Genomic DNA, 11,507 nt, shown 5'->3' with positions numbered 1-11,507 from the left:
TAAAACTTTTTTTTAATTAAAAATAAAAACACAGTAGTTCTTCATTTACAAGTTCACATTATGCTACAATGTCCCAAGTAAACATTATGCCAGACTGTTGTGCCCCCCAGTTAATATTATATTTGTCTCTCGATCACATGTGCCTGAGCCGGCCAGTGTTAGATGTTTATGTTCAGACTGGCTGTCATGGCACACTTGGTTAGGACTGTTAAACCCAGTGTTCAACCGCACTTGGTAAGTTGAGTTGCCAAGTCCAATGCGGTAAAGTGGAACTGGGTGATTTGGTTACCAAACAAGAAACAAGTATTTTTTTTGTGGCACTCATGGGGTTAAATGAATGAAAATAAGTATACATCCTTATTGTTATACATTAAGATCCAACCACTTTTGCTAGGTAAAAAGTAAAAATAAAAGGTGGTGATGAGTGAATAAATTGGGATCTTAAAAAAAAGAGAAGAGAAAATAAAATCTACCTTATGTATAAATAATTCTATCCACTGTTGAATGTCTCCTACGGTGTTTATATACAGCTCTCCTTTACACAGTTCAAACAAATATTACATGCATTCTTCCAAATTGATTAGTTCATACAGTCCACTTAGCAGTTTCTATCTATAACAATTGTGAGCAGGGCCCTCTTACCCTGCTGTATGTCTGTTAGCACCCAGTATTGTTTTACTACTGTGTTCCCAATTGTAAAGTGCAACGGAATAAGCCAACATTAAATATTAGATTAGCAGTTCTCATATCTTAGTACTGTTATGTATTTTTTTTTCTTCACATAAATATAACCCTAAAATACAGGTATCAATCCTTTGAAAAGGAATAGGCAAAACGTGCATTAAGCACTAGAGGGGTATGCTACTCCTTGGCATATTTTCCCTAATCTTAAGAAATTCATATTTAAAGATCAGATTTAATGTAAGTAATAAATAATCCAAACAATAGACAGCACAAAATGATGTACACCGGTATTATTCAGACTACACAAAGGTAGTCAAGTCTGGAGAATATATTGTGGACTTGTGCCCTAACCTACTCTGGTTTGACACAGTTGACCTAGGGGCTTGGAGTCTAAAGAGACTTCTGATTATCACAATGAACTGCTGCAAGGCAGGAGAGTCTTATCCCAAGAGTACTCACAGGTTGTTGCTCCTTAGGGTAGCACAGAGTAAGGCAGGTGAGCAGAATGGAATGACAAGAATCTAAACTAACAGTAACTTGGGAGTACTGCAACTTCTTGTGCTTCTCCTCACTTTACTTTCATCTACTTCGTACTCCCCACTAGGTTACCGAACACTTAGGCCCTGATTCAGACCCACTCGCGAGCGGCTGTCCGCTTGCAAGTGGGTCGATGGTCTGCACTGCGCATGCGCATGATGGAGGGAGCTCCATCGTGCGCATGCGTGAGACGCGACGAGCGAAGGACTTTCCTTCGCTCGTAGTGTCTGATCAAAGGGGGCGTGCTGTCGATGTTGATTGACAGCACGCTCCCTTTGGTGGGCGTGCCTGCCAGACGGAGGCGTTCCCAAGGGAACGCCTACCGTCAGAAGCCGGCCCCACTGGCATCACTAGTGATGTCAGTGGGAGTGATTTTGGCTCTGATAGAGCCAAAATCACTCCTGGCCTTGCGGTTGAGAAACTCAACCGCAGGCTTCTGCTCGCAGTGGGCATCCTGCACGCTCGTATATGCTGTGGGCGGTGACCCACAGCTATACGAGCATCCAGGAGGACGCTCTATATTTATGGAGGTGGGCCCTGATTCAGAGTGAGCGCTCTGGTCAGAGCGTCCGGCTCTGAATCAGGGCCTTAGTTGCTTATGCTCTGTTGCTTATTTGTGTGTTATGGTCGCGAATGTAGCAATGTATATTATGCAAGTCCTTGTCCTGCATTGTATTGTACTGTAAGCCACTCTTCACCTATTTGTTTATGTACTTTGTAAGGCGCTGCGGAACACTTGTGGCACCATAAAAATAATAATACTGCAGAAGATGGTGAAGCACTTGAGCTGTGATGCAGTAGCTCTGGCTGAAGTTGTATACAATTGTACAGATGCTGTTGACTGATATATGATGCAGCAAACTGAAGTGACAGTAGGGGCAGTGTAATACAATAAACTGAAGCGACACTGTTGGGGCAGTGTAATGTAACCAACTGGAGAGACACTGCATGGGCAGTAAGATGAATCAAACTGTAGAGACAATGCACAGAATTGACTGACTGCCAGATCCAGCGATCCAAGACGGTGGAGCACACAGGGCATTACAGATGTATTAAACGCTGTGGTAGCCAGCGCTGTCTGGACCCAATCAGAGGGAATTGTGGTTGGAGGGGATAAAATCACCAGAGCTGGCCCTAGGCATAGGCAAACTAAGCAAATGCCTAGGGGCATCCAGACCCATCTAGGGCCAGCATAAGTTTGGGGTAGGCACAGCCAGGGCACCTGCTGCCAGGTGGGCAGAGACTCTGACAGCTGCTACTGCCGCTGTGCAGCGTCCATGATTGGAGCTCATCTGACAGCTCATATCGAGCCCAGCAGCAGCGAGCAGGTAGTGGCAGTTTGTGGGGACGGGGAACCTGGAAGGCGGCTAGTGGTTAGCACTGGGCTCATTCAGAACTATTAGCAAATGGCCGCGGGAGGGCTGCTGCACCCACAGCAGCTCCCCCCATGGGCCTTTGCGGAGCTCAGAGTAGTGAGTCACATCTCACGGCTCCAGCAATCATTACACACAGCTGCGGCCTGCCCGCCTGAGCAGGGAAAAGCGAGTCCGCCACCCACAGCTTGCTGTACCTCAAGTCAGACGGCGCTGCAGGCTGCCCTCAGGTAAAGTAGGTCTGGAACTGGGAGAGGGCCGGGGTGCTGTTGTACTCATGCTGGGATAGGGGTGGTGGGTGAGTGGATGCTGACACTGTGCTGGGTGAAGGGGGAGTGCTGTGCTGGGATAGAGGTGATGGTTCAGGTGAGGGGTGCTAACCCCGTGCTGTGCTGGAAGAGGGCGCTGTGCTAAGTGAGGGCCAGGGTTATGGGTGCTGTGCTGGGAGGGGGGTGATAGGAGCACAGCACAATGGGGGAAGGGGCCACAACACAGTGAGGCCACACCCCTTTTCAGGATCTGACTGGGTGGGGCACCACCCAAAATCTTGCCTAGGGCACTAATTTGGCTAGGGCCGGCTCTGCCAATCACCACCCAGACACAGTAACAGATAGTCTCAGTTAATGACAGCTATCCACAGACTATCTATATCAATGTGATGCTTCAACAAATAGCAGCAAGGACTTGCTGTATAACTAAAACAATTTGCATATAGGAGACATTATCACTGGATAAAATATGTTATACTGTACAGCAGGAAGCTTTTCATTTCTGTTCACAATTTATTTACTCATCACCACTTTTTGCTTTAACCACTTAACTGGCAATTTTTCCTTTTCAAAAAAACACCACCAAAATTTTTTTTTTTTTATTAGCAAATAATGTAAATAAGAGCAATTTATTCATGATTCAATATAATTTTTTTTAACAAAAATGTAAAATCACATGTAAATAGCAAATAATTACATAATGTGTAAAAATGACCATTTTGGGAATGTTTTTGAAAAAAAATTACTTTCCGGTTTTAAATAAAAAGGTGGGGAGAGAGAGGGGCAAGTATGTGTTTGTATGATAGAGATAGAGGGGCAGATGTATTATAGTGGCATCTAACATGCCACTATAACGCTTCCTCTCTTTACAGAGGCGAAGCAGGAAGCACTAACTATGAGGGGAAGCAATGGGGAAGCCGACTGCCTAAATACCGGCAACCGGCTTCCCGACTGTCATACTCCGGCAAGGGTGAAATGCTGGGCATCTAGATGTAGACGCCCGCATTTCCCCGACGCCGGGAGACCGGCGCCCGGCATCCCGATCGTAGTGATGCCGGGCGCCGCGAGCAGAAAGCCGCGGGGGGGAGGGTTAGGTTTAGGGCTCCCGGGGGGGACTTAGGGTTAGGCACCCCCCCGGGAGGGTTAGGCTAGGGGGAGGGAGGGTTAGGCAGCCCTGGGGGGGACTTAGGGTTAGGCACCCCCCCGGGGGACTTAGGTTTAGGCAGCGGGGAAGGGGGTGGTTAGGGTTAGGCACTTGGGGAAGTTAGGGTTAGGCACCCCTAAGGAGGGTTAGGTTAGGTTAGTAGATACTTACCTATCCACGATCAGGATTTCCAGTGCTGTCGGGCTTCCGCTGCTTCTAACTCTGCTCGTGTCATACCCATTCCACTATGAGATGTATTAAAATCTAATCGGCCAGAGCAGGGGAGTTATAACTCCCCCCTCCGGCGATCTCTGCCTGAGTACACAGCGCATCAGCCTAGTGCTGATGCACTGCGTCTCAGTCCCGGCCGGCAGCCACCAAGCATACGCGGGATCTCGCGTGCAGCTCTGGAGCCGGCAGCCACCACAGCAGGGGCAGCGCTGTCCCTGCTGAGGGGATAGGGCATGGCCAAGCTGTAGCTGTCAATAGCGACAGCTGCAGCGGGCTGAACAGTTGGGCTATCAGCACTGCTATCTTGCACATAGTACCCCTGTCATTTAAAGCCCAGCACCCAATCATACATGGGGGTGAAGCGGTATCAGCGCACATAACGTGCGCTGATGCCACTTCGGAGCTCCATACATCATATATATATATATATATATATATATATATATTATTGTCGAAGCTGAATAATTGGCTGAGACAAGATCAGTTAAAAATTGAAGCGTGCGCGACGTCATCTTGCAAATGGCAGCTAGACTCCATTTTAGAAACAAGAATCTGCAAGACGCCATTTTGTGACCAGCGTCATTTCAAGTTACAACTCAGGAGCTAAGAACAGATGGCAATGTTTTTGTTAATCTACCAAGGGCAACTGGAAGAACAAGCTTTCTGAGTAAAAGTAAATAGAATAGACAATGGGTATTTTTACATACAAATTGGGAATCCCTGGATGCAAATAAAGTATAGTTGTGGCAATTGTAATATAATCCAGACATTGATCTACACAATTGGATTTGTCTGAATCCTAAACAGGTCTTAGCCCCACACACAGACAGGATGGCCCCAACTTCACAGCTTGATTCACAGTTCACACAAGAGTCTGGGAGAAAAAAGGTTTTTCCCTTTGAACACAGGACAGGGGGGGCCTGCTGACAGAGGGCATGTGGAACTACAATGCTCAGCAATCCACACTGCTGGATGTTCACTTTTATGCACTTAAATCTCACCCATTAATAACTAGTGTCCTTATATCAAACCCCGAATACCCACACATTACATATTCACACATAAGGTTCAATAAGCTCTAAAGTGTATGATTTAAGTTGGTTCAGTTAGTTAAATGCTGAGAAATAAAGATATTTGATAACTAAGGTATTATACATGCTAAACAAGTCGTGTTTGGAGTTGTACTGATGCGTATTCTTTTTACAGTATTCCGGTGTTATCGGTGAGGAGATCGCATCATGCATTCTCGAGTTATGGATCGCAGAGCCTACAAGCAACAAAATGTATATTTTGGGAACAGCTGTTAGGATGTTGCAGGGGGCGTGAAGAGGAAGATCCCCAGCTGTTAGAGGCAGGGAGAGTCTGTTTGAACCAGCCTGTTAAATGTGCTGTAACAGATGCTTCTCCCCTGGGAACCAATGATATCAGCAACAGACTTCCTATTGTCCTGTTTATTCTGGGGGGGGTATAAATATTAGTGCACGAACGCTGGTTCTCGGTCTTCATGCTGAATGCTGTATGACTAGGGGTCTCTTGATGATGCCTATCTCCGGGTCCGGAAGCGCCTGCGTATGTATACTGTACTTGGGGTCTGTATAATTTTCCTTTTGCGCCTAAATTGTGTCTTGATCAATTGCGTGTAACTGTCTGAACTTTTACCTGAATATGCTTTGGAACCACAGATTCCACGTCTAAGTCTTTATTTATGGTATGACTGTGTACGCAAATTAGCTTCATCCTTAGAGGTTTATAGGAAGGGTTTTAGAAGGTACAGGCAGGGGTATATAGAGGTTCACTCTAATATCAACAATATATATATATATATAATCTCTTTAAGCCAGAACTCCTCAACAAATACGTTATAATGGCCCTGGTGCCATCTGTAGTATAAAATACTCAATATATATGCAGCAAAACACAGTGGCACTGACGGGTCTTGTAATAAAGAATAACGCCAACTAAGGCCACGTTCGCTCAACGTTTTAGTCACTTAAGGTGCATACACACTAGACGATATGCTCCCTGAGCGATATCGTCTAGTGTGTCCCCGGCAGGCTGTGCTCAATGTCGTTCATGACATTGAGCACAGCCGCTGAACGATATCATTAGCGATATCGTTCAGCGCCGGGCTCTCTCACCCATTCCCTGACATGCAGCAACCTGACGAGGTCGTCAGGTTGGCCTGCATGTCAGCCCGATGAACGAGGATGACGAACGACCCGCGGGAACGCGCGTCGTCATCGTTCATCTTTTTTGTGTTAAAAATGGACGATAAAGTGGACGACTGAACGATATCGTTATCGTTCAGTCGTCCACTTTAATCGCCCAGTGTGTACGCACCATTAGACTTTTATCAAGAACTCAGTGTAAACAGAAAGACACATACCTTTATACAAGCATGGCAGTTAGTGACAGCCCAACTGTTTCCTCCACAACCCGGTCGGCGCCACTCGGCAGATGACGTCATCAGCATGCGTCCCCTGCACTCCAGCATGAGTGATGCCGTCACGCGGCAATGGAGCGCGGCGCTGCCTGCTGTCGTCATTCAGCCAAGTCACAGGCACTCAGACCAGTGGGAGGAGTCTGTGGCCATGATACAATCCTGTGAGAAAAATAAATAAACAATAACAGAATGACAAAGTGATGTGTGGGTTGGGAATAAAAACAAAACAGATATAAATAATACATCAGATGAGGTGGGGTGAAAAATACCAGGGAATAGACGGGGAAATAAAGGGAAAAACACAGGGAAACAAAATCAATATATGACACAGCTTCAAAGAAAGAGCATAAAGAATGATGTTCATAATAAAGATAAGTAACAGAAAAAGTATACGCAGGCATGCAGAACACCTGCATAAGGGAAAGCAATAACTGTACTAATATGAAGCCAATAGTGTCAAAATATCTCAGAGAATCTCTTTGCTAGTGAATGGATATGAACACAATAAGTGTCTGAAGTATCAACTATAGAAAAGTCAGTCTATATGAAATGTACTGGTGGTGAGCCAATAAAATATATGCTCTAACCACACTTACAAAAAATGATGCAAACACATCATGGCGCAAACAAGTCTGCGAGCAATGTCAAAAAAATATCAAATATAAAAATAAAGACTAAAATGTGGTTTGTACTGATGAAAAAAAGAACATTGAAAGCAATTGCCTATGGTTGCGGTGGCAACCATTGGAATAATGGAAACGAAACTGTAGAACGCTGTATAGTTGACTTACAGCACCTGGTATTCCAAGGAGGTCTCCCATCCTTGTACTAACCAGGCCAGACACTGTATAGCTTCCAAGATCGGACGAGATCGGGCACATTCAGTGCTGTATGGTTGTAAGTAACTGAAGTTCAAATATCACAGTACACTTGATGATCCAAAATGGAGGCCATCCGATAACCAGATGTGGGTATACTTTCATGCTCATGCTACACCAAAGAAACAAGGAAAAAATACGTATATATATATGAATATATCTATGTATGATATATATGTATCATAAGCAAAGTCCCAATCTTTGGGCATGTTTTTGGTGGGCAAGACGAATGAAAGCGGGAAAAAGAATATAAATGAACGAGTGAGAAAAAGACAGAAAAACAGGATGATGAAAGAAGGCAGAATAATCAAAGAAAACAAGCAAAAGATAAAGCCTCATTTAGACCAAAAGGGGCAACGGTATTCATCTTATGGATCCAGCGAGTTTCAAGCTGCAAAAGTTGCTTATCTCTGTCTCCTCCTCTCTTAGACATCGGTACTTGGTCGAACGCCTTATAGGTGAGGGTAGCCAACGAATGTCTATGTTCACAAAAATGTCTAGCAACGGGTTGGTCTACATCCTTTCCTTCTAGTGCCTGCCGAATCGCAGTCCGGTGCTGGGCCATCCTCACCTTTAATGTACAGGTGGTTTTTCCCACATACATGAGTCCACAGGGGCACTTGATGGTATAGATGACAAATTTGCTGGAACAAGTCAGTACATGTCTAATGGGGATTCTTTTGCCAGAGTGTGGATGCACCACATCAGGACCAGTTTCAAGGTATCGGCACGTTGTACATCCCGGTCACCTATAGCACCCCGGTTTTTTAGTAAGAAAGTGTGTGTTAGGGCTCACAGAATATCCAGAAACATCATTGTGGACTAGCCAATTCTTCAAGTTTTTACCCCTCTTGTAGCCCAGCATAACCCTACTATTTTTAAAAGCTGGAAGGGTGGGGTCAGTGTTAATGATTGGCCATAATTTTTTGGTTGCAGTGTTGCCAAGTTTGCTCCCTGTGTTAAAGTGATTAATAAATAACATCTGTTGTTTTTTATTAGTCTTAGAGTCCTCATTTTCAGTTGTTGCAGTCGTTTGAAGTAATGCTTTTGCCTTTGCTTTTTGTAGATCTTTCAACTTGTATCCTCTGCTGATGAATTTAATCATCATTTTGTTAATGTCCTCTTCTGCCTTAATGGGGTCATTTGTGATCCTTTTGACCCGCAGAAATTGTGAAAAAGGTAAACTCTTGATAAGTAATGTCGGATGATGGCTGCTAGCATGTAGAAGTGTATTGCAATCAGTTGGTTTGCTGTACAAAGAAGTATCAAATGTGGATCCTGTCCATGTGATGATCACATCAAGGAAATGCACTGTAGCATGGCTACATTAAAAAGTAAATTTTATATGATCATGTAACAAATTAATTTCATGCATAGTTGAAATAAAGTCAGATTGAGATCCAGACCATAAAACAAAAATATCGTCTATGTAACAAGTAAAAAACAAAAGATGCTGATTGAAGTTTGGGTTATTAGTGAACAGAAGTTTCTCCACAAAAAACATATGTGTTGACAAAAGAAGGTGCCACGTGGGAACCCATTGCGCACCCCCTCTTCTGTAAAAAAAAAGGAATTGTCAAACAAAAAATAATTACACGTGAGCGTTTTCTCCAAAAGGTGAATATAAAGCTTTATGTCCGGTCCATGGTAATTATCACTGCTGATGAGAAATTCTTGCATACACTTTAGGCCATCCTCATGTGGTATACTTGTGTAGAACGACACCACATCAATTGTACATAAAAGTAGAGTAGTAGGTAATTGTTTTAAATCCTGTAATTTCTGCAACAGTGAATTTGTATCCTTTAGAAATGATGATTCTTTCATGATTAGTGGCTGTATGAAGTAATCCAGATATTGTGAATTTATGCTATATAAAGACCCTCTTGCCGATATAATAGGACGGCCAGGTGGAGACTGTAGAGACATGTATTTTTGGTAGCGTGTAAATTAAAGGGACAACCAGATAATCAGTGATCAAATTTAGTCCTGTTTTACAGTCCAATAGGCCATCTGACATGGCATCTCTCAATATACTGTCTAGTTCTTGTTTATATAGAGCAGTGGGATCACAGTCTAACAGTGTAGACTGCTGTATCACCTAATTGCCTATATATTTCATTTTTGTAATCCGATATATCTTGGAGAACCATGGCACCCCCTTTAGCTGCTGCACGAATAATAATAGACTGATCCTTACTTAAATTCTTAAGGGCTGTGAATTCAGCTTTAGAAAGATTAGAATATGATTTGTATTGGATTCTCTGTTGGGATGTTATTTCATGGTCCAAAAGCCTAGTAAAACTTTTTATAGAGGCGTTATATGACTGAGGCTCAAAAGTTGTTTTTTTTTGTATTGGGCCTTTGTACTTCAACATGTTGTCACTGGCTTGCTGAGGATAGTACCCTTTCAATATAAGATTACGATTAAATCACCATAAATCTTGTTTCCAATGGAAACCATCAAATGGGCAAGTGGGAATAAATGTTAGACCTTTATTAAGTACTTTTCTTTCAATGTCAGAGGTGGACCTACTTGAGAGATTAATAATCAGGTCCTCCTCTTGTAGGGTTTTCTTCCTCTCCCTCTCCCCTTGCCCTCCACGCCGCGTGCGGGCCCTCTTTCTGCTTGTGCACGTGTGGAGACCCCTAAAGGGGGTTTTTGTGACAGGGGGGTAGGGAAAGAATCCTGATCACTTTGTGATGAAAGTGCACATGCAGACTCGTCAGTGTCAAAAGTGGGCTTGTACTTCCTAAATCTGTTTTTTTGATATTGTGCTGCGGAGGCTCTATCCATGGCCCAAGTGTAAACCCTTTGTTCAAGGTAATCGGTATTAACTTTAAAGGTATGTGGTACGTTGAGCGAACGTGCCCTTGGTTTGCGTTATTCTTTATTACAAGACCCGTGAGTGCCGCTGTGTTTTGCTGCTTATATATTGAGTATTTTATACTACAGATGGCACCAGGGCCTTTATAACGTGTTTGTTGTGGAGTGCTGGCTTAAAGAGATAAATATTTTCCCTTTGGATTACTTTTCCCAATTGGATAGCGCAGCACCCCTATTATGTTAATCCGATCTTTATCTACAAGTGCTATTTTTCATTGATGTTGTCACTATTATTTTAGCAACACTAGGAGTGTTTTGGGGAATTCTTATTGTTGATTTTCTTCTTTTGTGGATATGCATATTTTGTTCAATAGAAGTATCAGTTTTTCTTTTTTGGTGATTTTTTTTTACATACTGGCATTTGTGCGGTGTGTTTTTTTATTATATTATAGGAATACTACAAAAAAATTTTTTTTTGACATTTCAATATTATCATGTCCCAAGCAAACAGGAGCAATGTCAGTATTCCAAATGATGGTAATGTTTTTTTGAATCTGCAATTGCCAATTGGGGATGTGCTAAGCTTCAGTGACTCTGAAGCAGAAAGTCTATATTTTAAGGATACTTTACTGGACACTGCAGGATCTGACACCGTTGATGAACTATATCAGACCTTCTTAAAATTGAAGAAAAAAGAAATTGACTATTACCTACACGGGGTAACCTCACTGATTATCACAAAGAAAAAAAGATACCTAGAGGGTTTCGAATCAAAAATGTGCCCACGATAGGCAGGAATAATGTGGAGTTTTGCAGACGTTGGGTCGCTATACTTAATAAATGCTCTCTAGACCTTATACTTTTAGTTATAGAAGAATCTGGGAAAGAGCTTAATTCTTTAAAAGAAAAAGTCAAGTCTTTTGAGACATTACATAAAAAAACTTTGTTTAGTGACACCTCACCCCTGTGGTTAACCAAATTAAACACGCAAGTGGCGGAATATAAAAAAAGAACTCAGTAAGTACAAAAAAGAAAAACTACTTAAAGTTAATACTGATTACCTTGAACAAAGGGTTTACACTTGGGCCACGGATAAAGCCTCCGTAGCACAATATCAAAAA

The 11,507-nt window shown here is 42.9% G+C and overlaps 1 pseudogene; it reads right to left on the bottom strand.

Annotated features, from left to right (window-relative positions):
* Positions 1-7,465: 7,465 nt before the first annotated feature.
* LOC148530715 (5S ribosomal RNA) lies at positions 7,466-7,584 on the bottom strand (annotated as a pseudogene).
* Positions 7,585-11,507: the final 3,923 nt, after the last annotated feature.

Source organism: Taudactylus pleione, unplaced genomic scaffold (genome assembly GCF_031769625.1).
Source record: "Taudactylus pleione unplaced genomic scaffold, aTauple2 ptg000085l, whole genome shotgun sequence".
NCBI lineage: Eukaryota > Metazoa > Chordata > Amphibia > Anura > Myobatrachidae > Taudactylus > Taudactylus pleione.
Note: the sequence above shows the minus strand (reverse complement) of the source record. Positions and strands in the feature narration are given on the sequence as shown.